General features: G+C 34.4%; 1 long non-coding RNA gene across 1 annotated transcript; it reads left to right on the top strand.

Annotated features, from left to right (window-relative positions):
• Positions 1-399: 399 nt before the first annotated feature.
• LOC129254399 (uncharacterized) lies at positions 400-13,241 on the top strand. Its single transcript, XR_008583792.2, has 3 exons — positions 400-517; positions 2,769-2,890; positions 9,017-13,241. It is a non-coding gene; the product is annotated as an uncharacterized LOC129254399 (long non-coding RNA).
• The last annotated feature ends 321 nt before the right edge of the window (positions 13,242-13,562 follow it).

Below are 13,562 nucleotides of genomic sequence, written 5' to 3'. Positions count from 1 at the left end.
TGAGCTAATCTCGTCATCATACTTATTTTGATTTCTCGTTTTCTGAATTATATTCGATCTCATACTAAATTGTGTAGTTGTCATTTCTCATAGATCTATTTGGTATGACTTGGATAATGATATAAGAGTATCGAAGTTCGTATTCCATAAATTAGCAAACATTTTTGACGAAATGATATAACACCGTCATCATCCATCTATTTCTTATTCGCTGCATAGATCAATAACTTCTACCATGACACACATTAGCAATGCCAGCTGCTATATGCATATGCTTTGAATTTTACATTTATAAATTCCCATAAATGAATGAGGGAATAATCGTTTCATTTTTTTTGGAAGACAATCTCGGTGTGACGTGATTCATTTAATTAAATCCCATGTTCTATTTTGTTTGCAGGCTACTGTCATGTGTGATGTCGTTGTACTATATCTTCTTAAAAAGAGGAAATACTACAAAGAAGCAAAATTTCAGAACGTAGCAAGTAATGAGAACGGGGCGCAGAAAACATATGAGGTAAGACTTAAACCCCAAGCACCCCTCCCCCTGTCATCTCTCTCTCGCTCTCCCTTTATTTGTTTCTTTCTCTCCCACTCTCTTCCAATTTCTACCCTATCGAAACATAACTGAACAATTTAAATTCACTCTCATAAAAAAGTATGATTATGTGTATCATGTTGCTTGACGTGTAAACCTACCAATTATTCGTAAAAAAGTGTCGTGTAAAAAAAAGAATCATAACTCTTAAACGAACGGTTGCTTTATCATTATAGGTTAATACCAGAGTGTGCTGGGTTTTTAATTTTGGAAATGATAATCAAGACACAAACTATGATTTTGATGTTTCGGCTAATACATTATGTAGTGTGTATTATGTAATTCAGTCAGTGACTACCTTGACGTAAACATATCCATTTAATCGTGTCATGAACAACATGATAACAAGTATTTCTTATTTCCAAATAGGTATCATCAATTTGCTTCCATGGTTATATTTAATCTGCAAAGTAACTTGGTGATATGTCATAGGCCTATAGCCGTAATTTTTTCGTAGTAAACGTTTTTATCGTGATAACCGTTGTCACGTAAGTGGAATGGAGAAAATCAGAAAGATTACTTCGTTGCACTCATTCAGTATATACAGTAGTATACATCTTTAAGTTTTAGCTCAGAACTCAGTAAGTTATGATAATGTTCAGATTTTTGCCACTTTCCCTTTTAATTATTACTACTGGGACTTATTTGATATAGTTTATCCATTTATTGACCCTAATTGATTGAAAACAAAGTTTTTAGATGAAAGTGATCAATTCACTTTGTTCTGATATTAGAAATTTTCATCTTAGTTCTTGAAAAAGGCTAAAAGAATTAGGCTTATTGTGTAACAATACCATCCCAAAAGTGTCAAAGTATTATATATAAAGGATCTATTTTAAAACTTTAGACATGTAAACCAAAGTTTTAAAATAATTGTGGGTTGGTTTCAATGAATATATGTATACAGCGAATCTGTACACTGCAACACATAAACTCTGGATGAACCCAGTATGACATACGTACAGTGTGTACAAGGTACACTGAATGTAGAGTGGAGCTAATAATAGTGTGTGCATAGGAGATACACACATCAGAAGGCAGTCAACACAGCCAGCAGACTTTTTGAATTTGAGAAAACTGGGCATAAGCTGAATGCGTCTTACAGACAGTTCTCGAAATCAGGCTAATAAATTGCTACTTGTGTCTAAATTAGAGTATTTCATCCTATTTTGTGGTCTGTTTCAGGGTTTTTGAGGACAAATACAAGCACTCATACATATGTTTCATCTTAGTTTTAGAACTTTTGGAATCGGCGGCTCACAAAGTGAAACGATTCCCAACTGCATTAGAATATCCGCTTGATGTTAATTAAGGGGGTGAAAACTTACACCATCAAATTTCAGATTATGCATGCTATACTCTGTTTTAGATTGAAATAAGACGGTTGATTTTTGAAGGATTATGCTTTGAGAGAAAATGATATGACTCATTGTTATTACTGTCGTGTTCTTGTATTATTATTGATACAAATTGACGCTAATATGACGAAAATGAAATGAGAATCATGTAAAAGAGTGAAGGCTGATTTATATAGTATGTATATAATTATGGTATTCAAATGTATTAATCTCATCTCTCATATAATATCATATACATATTTATACATAATCTTTACCAAATACCTATAATAACAACTTCATTTCTGAATAGTCTCTGCGCACTACGGTAATGGCGACGTCGACAGGATGGTTTTCGACCACATGATCAAATTCCCTATTTATTCTAAACCTGTTCTAGTATTTGGAGAAAAGGAAAATGTTTAGCTGGTTGTTTCTCATTCTACATAATTCCTTATATTCAACTGTCTTTGTGTTTATGTAGGCCTTTGTTGAACTATTGTTCTTGATGGACGACTAAAATCACGGTCATTACATCAAGAACACAACACAGTGTTGCACATGTGGGACTAGTGCTAGATGCGAAACCCAACACTTCTACATCTTCCATGGATGAAATCAAGCAGGCTCGTTCCATCGCACTTCACAATAGTCGGCAATAATCATCATAAACCATCTCACAATCACGACATAAATTCGTGTAAATATTTTTGTTATCATCCTTTTCATGTTTTTTGTCATCATCCCAAGAATGATCTGAAATGAATTTTTAGACGACTTTTGTCATTATTTCACTGCTTTGCATGCCGCCTTTTTTTTCCACGCCACCGTAGCTTGTTCCTTGCAAGCGGACGGGGGACGTTAAAGGTCCCACACCGACCTCACGATTGGCTAGCAGGTAGCTTGGTTCTCACGCACACCGCATCGGAATGGCATTCGAATCTCTCAACGTAATGTAGGTACAAAAAAAACATAAAGCTCATCGGGCAACACCTGATTTTCTTTCCAAAAGCGGAAATCCTGCTATTTTTCAAAAATGTTTCGTGGTTTGTGGATCACCATTCTGCTTCACCATCTTCATTGCACAGTTGCGGAGACCTCTCCATCCACCGCTCTCTCATTAGTCATCATGTTGCCGTAGAATAAATGGTGTAGGAAATTCACCAGCTTCTTAGAAGAGAAACTTTTTTTTCCATCATTCCATTCCATCCAAGCATTTTATATTTCATTTCACGCACAGTCGTCTAAAAGTTGCATTTTTTCCCCCTAGAACACCACACTGCACATGCACAGATGCATTTATTCATTTTGACACTTTGATAATCGTACCTCTCAACTCAAACCTGTATTACAGATCGTTTTTATTTTTCCACAAACGCATCTATCATTTCTGAATCACCGGTAACAAAACTAAAAAGAAACGAATAAAAGAGTAGTTTTAACGATCCACGTAAAATGGTTTGAGTTGGCGGGTATGATATATTCGCACTAGCACCTCCTCTACGACCTTCTGCGCATGCGCATTACATTACCTCATTACTTTCTTTATTTTTCTGAATTTTGAATATGTTCTGATATAATTTATAGATTTTATCTTCGAGGCTTGATTCTCCACAACCATGCACCTGTAAATGTTCATCAAATTTTAATTGTCAGTATTGTTGCAGCTTCGTTTAGACCACATCTCGCTCTCTTGGTTGCTACATTTCATTTAGCGTCGTATAGAGTATTGGAATATTTTTTTCAGCTGGGAACAAAGTACAATATTGGCCTGAATATGCAAAGATATATTCTATATGAATATTTCACTGAAATCTGTTCTTTGATTGTCACTTTATCATTATTTCAAGTAATTTTTTTTTTATAAATAAAAAGAAAAAAAAAAGAACGAGACATCTGAAAATATTTCCAATGGTCTACATGACTGACATAACACAACCTCTGGTTTACTTCTTTCTTGCAAATGCTGATGTCACATTGTACTGTATATATATATTAGTAGTGTTTGTACATGTATGTGATGTAATCATGTTCGTGTCATGTGACCTATTTCAAAGGGGTCGTGGATGAAAATGGTCGGGACTTATTTCATACGAAGTTTTGGTGAAAAGAGGAAATCATAAGATAACGCTGTAGTCATCCATTCCTGAGCCCCGTAACAAAATGTTTGTGATAGATTGTATTATATGAAAGAACATTTTTGTTTGGTTTCCGGTCAGAGTTTTAAAAAAACGAAACAAAGATTTTCATTGGCGAACTCATATATCATAATGGTTGCAAACCTTCGTGTTAAGGAACCGTGGATAAGTTTTATAAAGTTTTTAAGTTATGCATGACTTTTTGGAAGGCCAAATAAAATGCATAATTGTATTTCCAATGGCTTAATTTGAAATGAGAAAAATATAACTGTCATTTGAAAAGCTTTATAATAGAACACTGTTCTTCAGCATGTGGATATTTCAAATTTTATCGATAGACGATTGAATTTTATTCATAAAGACATCCGTAAATTTGACACAAAGATTTCCTCTTTGTCTCCAAAATAACCCTATCGTTCCTGCTGTGCTAAATGTAATAACTTGCTTTGTCTTCGCTTGCTTTTGTTTTGTGATTTTAAAATTTTATGTCTTGCTCTGCCAAATGCTTTATATAACCATGAAACGTAAATTACTTCTTTGTATATATTGTTTGCCATGTATAGGCCTACCTTAGGTCTTATTCAAATTCAACGTATATATCCATTTGAATCGGTAGGCCTATATATTTACTATCTTGTACACAAATTAATAAGCTATTTCATACCGTCATGATATACCGCCATCTTCAGCTTTTATTGCACAATTCAAGTCTATTATAAAGGCCATCAATAATGTATCTGTTCTTCCTAGACCTTCCACACATTTTAAAGATCATAATGGTGAAAAGTGATAAAAGTGGCTGAAAAGGCTCCCCGGAGAATCCATTAATTTTATCAAAATGCATCTAAATGAGCACTCTACCACGTCCACATCACCTAAGCAGATACGCGACCAATTTGTTAAAGAGGACAATTTCCTCCTGCAAGCGATAGAGCAATCATTTTGGAATGCGCTTTTGAAATTGATAGGCTAAACACGCAATCTGTTAGCAAAAATTACCGGTTAAAGTGCGACGGTTTTCGCCTCATGCAGCGAGACCGAGTTTCTATGACCGCCATTTTGTAGAGCGCACTCGCTAATTGTTGTCAGTATGCTGTTAACAAGTCGACCTTCAAGGAAAGCACGAGTACAAATTAATGTAGTGATGTAAAGTACTGGGCGCAGAAAAGGGGGAAGTCTAATATTTAATCATTGATTCGAGTAAAGGTGAAAGCTTCCATTACATTGCCTGCATTTATAAACAATTTTGAAAACAATGTAAAAGGTGCTACTCGGCGATGATACAGGTGTTTACAATGCACATTGAAATGATGCTGTAGATCTTGAATTTTTCATCGTAGAGTGGCTTTCTTTAGAGCAATCAGCTATGTTTATACCCGATGCAGTAATGCCATTTAGCAGTGATCCCCCAAATCACAAATGCATCACCTAAATTCCGTCCATGCCAAGATCTTCCTCTTTCGAGCCAAATGATATTTTCATGTACTTCCACCCCTTACCCCCCCCCCTTGTCAAGCATTTTATTGTTTCCATGGAAACGTTTTGAATGTAACGTCGAATCCGCAACCACTGCTTTAGGCAATTTATTCAAATCTTATTAGGCTAATTTGAGTTTTTGTATGGAAATCTATAGTTCGTCAGAAACAGAGAGAGGAATTTGATAAAACGCATTATTTCGGGACAGTTTATCTATCCGCCCTGGAGGAACTTATTTTAGATGAATTATTGGAGAAATATTGACAATTTAACATTCTCGTCTGAGCTGAGGAATAAAAAAAACAGCAGACAGTATTAAGGAATAAATGCCATCGTAGTAGGGGTGCTCAAGCCTTCATATCGCTCAGCCGTGACATTTTTTTTTCCAATTGGATTTTTAAGGAATTAACATTTATACTGATTATATTACCGAGTGGAATTAAGCGCAATTGGCGCAATTATGAAAGAAGTCAATGGCATCCCCACCCCACCCCCCCCCCCCTCTTCAACACACCCATATTTTTTAGCATTTGGGGCGCTGTGTTACCGGCAAACTATTTAGCTATCCTTCGCTCACTACATTGTTTATATTGAGCATATATCAAGATTACATAGATTTCATCGAAGTTGGTATATGGAATTGTTTTATTGTTTTATAAATAGCATTATGATTTGATGAATTACGTTATATTTTAGGCAGGAGTGCAAAAGTGAATTGGTTTATTCCATGACGTGTAAACAACTCAATGGGGCCGAAACCTATATACATATAAATTTATAGGTTGCATATCATATCACAATTTACACAATCTTTCCATAATTCCTGTCATAACTAGGCTTACGCTTCATATATCAATTTGAATTCCTTTATCTTGTTGTCATAGAAACTGGTACGATATATAAAGAAAGTCTCAAGAGTTTCAACTGTGGCTCAATCATCCTCTATTTTCTTTGGCTTATGCTAAATCTACTTGTTTTCTATTCGTTTCTCTATAATCCATCCACGTATTCATTGTTTTCTGCAGTTGTCTAAATATTATATGCAAAAGTTCAAATACCAAAAGTTCCGCATTCCTAAACGGCGTTATATTTTTAGAGCAGTTCGATAAATTTTAATTAAATTCGATGTATCTCCCTTAATACCTACATTATATTTCAGGATTTTCGACTTAAACACACCACAATCATTTTGTATCAGTAATAGGAGTTACCTACTTTTCAAAGTTTGAAATATTTTCTGCTCATTATATACTTCTTATTGTGATATGCAATTAAATATTTAAAACAAAAATGGCGTCCCATCCCATTATTTTAGAGTGGGTTGAGTTAGCAATCGCAAAGTAGCCGGTTTCAGAGTAAAATGCTGTGGGTGTTACTATAATAGTCCAAAGGAAATTTTGAGTTCAACGTATATTGAACGAAAAGCTACCAATCCGCCTCCTAAATGGTTATATGACATTTCCTCTCGCGGCATATTCTTCATTATTCCAGAACAATATTGAGGGTTCACAGTTCAGGCTTTTTAATGGGGTTTAGAGTTTGTTTACACGCCTTTAAAAAGGGGAAATAAGGATGTACCGGTCACAAGGCAAATAAAATTGGTGCCCTTTTCTTGCCTGCAGTCAAAAAGTCATAAAACGGTAAATTAGTTGGGTATATTATTGGAATAATTTGTTTGAAATTCACAAAATATTGGGAATTCGATTTGAAAATTTAAAGCTAACATATACATAAAGGAGTTCTTGATAAAAAAAACCATTTGCCCAGTAATGAGTACTGCCATTTGAAACCTAAATATTTGATAAGAATCGTAAATTGTTAGAGGAAATGTCGTATGATACAAAATAATGTAGAATTAGTAATTCGGATTATTGCTCTTTTGCCAATGCTTGTTTTTGACTTCACACTATTTTTGTTTCTTAGAAGTGCATATTAGCCCAATCCAAACTCACGCACCCTCATATCGTTGCTTTTGTCTAAATGTTTGTGTGCTGTATGTCTGAAATCGTCTGCTTTATGCGAGAAGATCTTGAATTGTTTTGGTTTACTCAAAGCTGTAAAGACCTTCTTCCTAGAAGCTGACGTGCTACAAATGGGTGTTAATCACATGGAATTAACACCCTCTGACATGTTTGAGCTCTGTGCAGACTCGCTATTAAATGTCACTTTGTCAATGTATATTTATCTGCTTAAATGGATGGTCCAGGATGAAAATATTTATATCTAAATAAATAGACTAAAATTCACAGAGCAAAATGTTGAAAATTCCATCAAAATCGGATAAAAAATAACGAAGTTATTGAATTTTAAAGTTTATCAATATTTTGTGAAAAAGGTTATATGCACATCGTCATGAATATTCATTAGGTGGGCTGATGATGTCACATCTCCACTTTCCTTTTTCTTATGTTATTACATGAAATCATAAATGTTTCATTTTTTCATATATGTGTAAATGATGTGTCTCTATCATGATGAAATAAGTTGCGGCAATACATAACCTATGCACTTAATCAGTTGTCAATCCAATCGTTTTAGTTCTTGGTAGAAAATTTTTGAATAAACCTAATTTCCTATAATAAAATACAAAAGAACAAGTGGGGATATGACATCATCACCCCACCTAATGAATATTCATAAAGACATGCCTAGAACTGTTCACCGGAATAATGCAAATCTTTAAAATTCAATAACTTTGTTATTTGCTATCTGATTTTGATCAAATTTCCAGCATTTTGCTCTGTGAATTTGACTATATTTATTGAGATTAAATATTTCCAGCCTGGACCACCCCTTTAATGGAAGAGAAACACAATTAACATTTCTGCCCATACGCCATTATGCAATAGTATACCAGAGTAATAATTATATATTCATTATTTTGTAAGACCTACTTGTCAAAATATTGATTCGAACAAGAATATACTCTCAGTGATGAATATTTTAATAAAGTTTGACCGTCCATTTGAAAAATAAAGGATGACTCGTACTATACATGTTGGTAAGGATATCATTTAAAAAGAAAACTCTTATCTTTTATAGCGATCCAAATAACCCTTTTCATCTTCTCTCCATCTCTCTCTCTCTCTCTCACTCTGGCCTTTATAACGTCATGGATTTTTTAAAATAACTATGTTACCTTTCCTTTCTTTCAATCCATCCTCCTGTTTTATGACGCTATTACACCCACCCTCATCCTCCACCCTCATCCTCCAACCCCCCCCCCCCGTCCCATCCTCCCCCTCTCCTTCCCCTCTCCTCCTCCTCCTTTCTCCACTTGTCTGTAAATCTTCTCTCTGCGTTCTTTCTCTATCTCTCTCCCTGTCTTTCTCTCCCACTCCCAATCTCTCTCCACAAACCTCTTCCCCTCCCCTCCCCCTTCTTTCTCTTTACCAATCTCCTCGTCTATCATATTTCCTTTTCTGACCCTCCCTGGTGTGATTCGTCCGATCCCCCATCCACCGCAGGAGGTAGCTGCATTGTGTGAGCAAGCCCTTGTGACAACCCTCCCCATCTCACAGCTTAACAACAACCACCAAGACCCGCCTTCGGGATTAGGAGGGGGTAGCAACCACTCCCTTCGCGATGAAATAATCCTCCCTACCACCAACGAAACCAACAAACCCACCAGTTTGTGATGACACGCCCACGCATCAAAGCCTTCGAACTATTTTCTATCAAACTAAAGCAACAAAGTGACCAAAAATGACATAAAACATTCGAGAGAAAACTAGAGAAAACCAAAGGACTTTTGCCTGACATGTATGTATATTTATTGTTCCATTCGTCTTCAGAGAGCGTTTTATCACATGGTTCTTTTACTTGTGAAGAAAAGCGAGATTATCTCGCTGATCTTACTGATCGTTCGTCGAATCATGATCCTTAATGAATTTCGCCTAACGAGGAGCATAATTATTATTGTAAGTGTTTCTTAACCATTATGTCGTATTTGAACTACCATTGGAGAAATTTGAGATGACAATCACGTATGTGGCTGGATCCGCACGTCAAATTGTCCCCAGAGCGTGAAAATCAAAGTAGTGATCTTTGTGTATTTGTCTGCTGCCGCATCACCGAAGCCTTCATTTTGAACCAGAATCTGATTAAGAGAATCCTGCTATTTTTTGTAGCCTGTAAATACTTGAAGTTGCATATTGATTCAAGCTCATTCCAATTCGAAAAACGTTCTCCTTAGCGACGACACAAACGGGGAACGAAGAGAGGGGTAATGTTTGTTAGTGTGAAATGGACACGTGTTTCACGTGGAGAGAGAGAGGGAGAATGGACAAAATTCGCATTGTGATTGGTTCGCTGTTACCATCACGTGCTGAAGTGTCGTCTTTTCTACTCATCACGTGAGACCTATGAAAACTATCAGGTGATTTTGTCTTGACCTTTATACGATCTGATCAAGATGGAGGAATATTGTATTTGATTACACACGATACGATTTTCTTCGGGAAAATGTACATGTATATATATACATCAATATCATATCGCAATAAGCACTTAAGTATATGTTGCTAATAACTTATTATGTTAGAAAAAAATAGTTATAGTATCATCGATTGATAAAATAATTTTTAAAAAGGGGGTTCTAGAACTTGAACCTCAGCATTTCCTTGACGTTTCCACTTAGATGTTAAATAATAGATTAGCATTCAAGAAATTCCTCTCCTTTTGGAGGTTATATGATGTTCACGAATGTCAAAAGTTGATAGCTGATAAGGTCAATGTCCCATTTACTTATATATTTTGATTCTACAAGTACACCCTCTAGCTTATGATTTGATGAACTTTACAAATAAAAAGGGAGATTGCACATTATATTCCACGTTTCAATGTGTAAATATGAGGATGAAAGTAAATGTTACAATAGTCTTTCTTGTATATTTGAACCAAGAAACAATTTACATGTATATTCATCGTGTCAATTAATTCACGTGTAAAGCGAACATTATAATATTACGTTGAAGAAAATAGATTTATGTACTTGTTTATGATGTTTTGAAGGTGTACCAATACTTGTCATCAGACATAGAGTCGGCTGCTATTTTTCAAATCGATGTGAGTGTGTGTTATGATGATAGACATTGTTTTTAAAGACAGACATAATGTTATTTCTTTATCCATGACGAGCATTATTCACCGCTTATTAATCTAGTACTGGAGATTTCGTTGTTCCTGCCATTTAAAATGTCAAAGATCAGTATTGTAATGAATTTCGATTGTTTAATCACCTATGTAATATACACGTCTAATGTGTCGTAGATTTACTTAAATCTCTAGATATGGTATTATAAAAGAGGTTAGAAAGCATTTGAAATTTCGAGGTATTTTGAACAATTAGCTGCACACGTTTTTAAAGACACAAACAAACTGACGGAGACACATGGATCCTTTATTTCAAGGTATTTTATCAGACACACTAAAAGCAAATCTATTAATTACCAAATCTAGATCATATGTAGAATTGTACTGATGTAGGATAGTCCAAGGACTGTTTTGATTAAAAAAAAAAAAGCACGTGATCAAATCGACCATGGAGGCGTAATTTTCCCAAATTACGGAAAAGAACAATGATAGTGGTTATCAATTTTCGAACAATACATGCAGGTAACTCGAAAAAAAATCTTTCATGCACCAACTCCAGTTTCTCATTGTGCCAAATGAATAACTGCGAGGCGTGCATTTTTAGACCACATTTCTAAGTCCAAGTGACCATGTTCTGTTCAAAGGAAACTCATTTGACCAAATCACTTGATCCTTGATCTTGTCCAGTGGCATGTATTCTTTAATGTAACTAGATTTTATTAATCTTTTTGACACAAGAAATTACATATGCAATGCAATTGATATTATTGCTTCCCTAATATCTAAGAACATTATAAATCATAGAGTGTCATCGAATAAAAATACTTTCTAGTTTAGAATAGCCTTAAGAAATTTGTTTCACCGCAAAATGCTTCCTTTGAATTAAAAACGTTTTGTTTCTTACTCTTCTTAAACAAGGCTTAGTCAATATTGGGTTTAAGGGGACATACGTGTTTACTGGGTAAATGATACAGTGTATTCGGTGATATTAAACTAAGTAAACATATCACCCATATATTTTTTTATCATTGAATCAATTCTACCAAACAAAAAGCATGTTGCATTTTATTCTATAGTCAGTTATTTTTCACTCAACCGTTTTAAGAGGCAAGGTTTTTATCGTCAAGGTAAAACAAATACATCGATTTATAATTCATGCTAATTAATCATCACGTTCACAATGTACAGAAAACAAAATTGCGATTTCACCTCAGAAATGAATTGTCAATCTTTATTCAGCCATGTTTGATTAAAATCCGTGTCCTTTTTTCTTACTCATTTTAATCACACTTGTTCATTACTACTTCATTATTTTACAATTGAATAAATATGCAAAAGAGTTCAATATCAGAAGCTGAGACTGTTGTCCATTTTCAAAACATTTCATTACAATTCCTCTTGCTTTTCACCTTGCTGTCATTATGGACAATTTTTATTGACTCGGTATTAGGGTGATGATAATTCTTTGGCAATATTTGAAATTGAAAATACCGGATAAAACTAATACATTTCAATTCAAACCACGACCGTTAAGAGGAAAATCTTCTTTTAAGATATTGGTCTGCAAATTGGCTAAGACTGTAATTACCTGTAAAAGTCGGTTCTTGGTTCATCTATCATGCTTTTAAAACTCTGTGAGTATGCAAGGCAGGCCATACTTAGGACGGTTTCTTCATTCATTTCCTACTGGGTCAATGTATTCTAAACCCCACTCCAAGCCGTGGATATCCATTCGCCCTTGTCACGGCGTATTACGGAACCAAATATAGTAGTAGCTATGAATCAATAGACTTTTCTGAAAAAAGTCGTATTTGAATTTTGTTCATTTTCACAACTCATGAACAACTAAAAATCTTACGTTTCAAGTTCTAATAATATATTAAAGGAATCATCATTTAAAAGAACATCAGTAAAGGATGGCTCCCCAATTCTTTCATTAAAAATGTGATAAATGTGTTACTTGTAAATTACTATAACGCGACAATACGATAACGGGTTATGGAAGTAAGTTGTAAAAGTCTAAAAAAAAACAATTGTTAGTTTTTTTCGTTTTTTTCCATGACTGCTTAATAGATTGATGTTAATCAAATATCCTTAGCATAATCATTATGACGCTGATTCTTCCATTTCTGTTTGAAAATGTGACCGTGTTATTGAATGTATTTTTCGTAATTGTTTTGTGCGTCTACCGCAATTAAGTGAAGCTCGGAAGTTGAATCTATGTTTTAGAACACGGGATAAATTTGTTATGTTTATATGATGTAATACTTCATAGTTCAAACATTTTTGTCAAATTATGCAACAGTGTGTCACTGCTCTTCTTTTTTCGATGCATCTGTCTGTATTTGTTGGCCTTTAGTGTAAATTGTTTTAATAAAATATGAATACAGCATTGTTTACATGCTATAGAGCATATTCAAATATTTTGTCAAGATTATACAGTGTAGATAGATTTTTAGTATCGAGATGTAAAGGTACATACTTGAAAACAAACGTCCATTTCAACGAAGGTATTGAAGAGGATTGATGGAGACAAATTAGTATTTTCCGCTTCTGATCATTTCTTGATTTTGAATCAAATAAATCAATGTAAAAACCAGATAACATCTGTCTTTGTTTTTCAATTGTGTCTCTGTTATTTTTTGGTGTAACACAAGTCAATTTAAGGACAATGATAAAGATAGCAATGGTGATAATTATATTGATAACGATGATAGTAACAATAATAACATCAGTATCAATATTAGTATCATTGTGATCATCATCATAATAAAAAACTATGCATAATTATAAGCAATTTATGAAATGATTTCGGCAAATGTATCGATCTTAATTTTTTTTTCTGCGCTAAAATCGTGCCTTGCAATCTAGTCCGATCGGTTTTATTGAAGAATTAAACAATGAAAAGGGGAATACGAA

Source organism: Lytechinus pictus, chromosome 2 (genome assembly GCF_037042905.1).
Source record: "Lytechinus pictus isolate F3 Inbred chromosome 2, Lp3.0, whole genome shotgun sequence".
Classification (NCBI taxonomy): Eukaryota; Metazoa; Echinodermata; class Echinoidea; order Temnopleuroida; family Toxopneustidae; genus Lytechinus; species Lytechinus pictus.
Note: the sequence above shows the minus strand (reverse complement) of the source record. Positions and strands in the feature narration are given on the sequence as shown.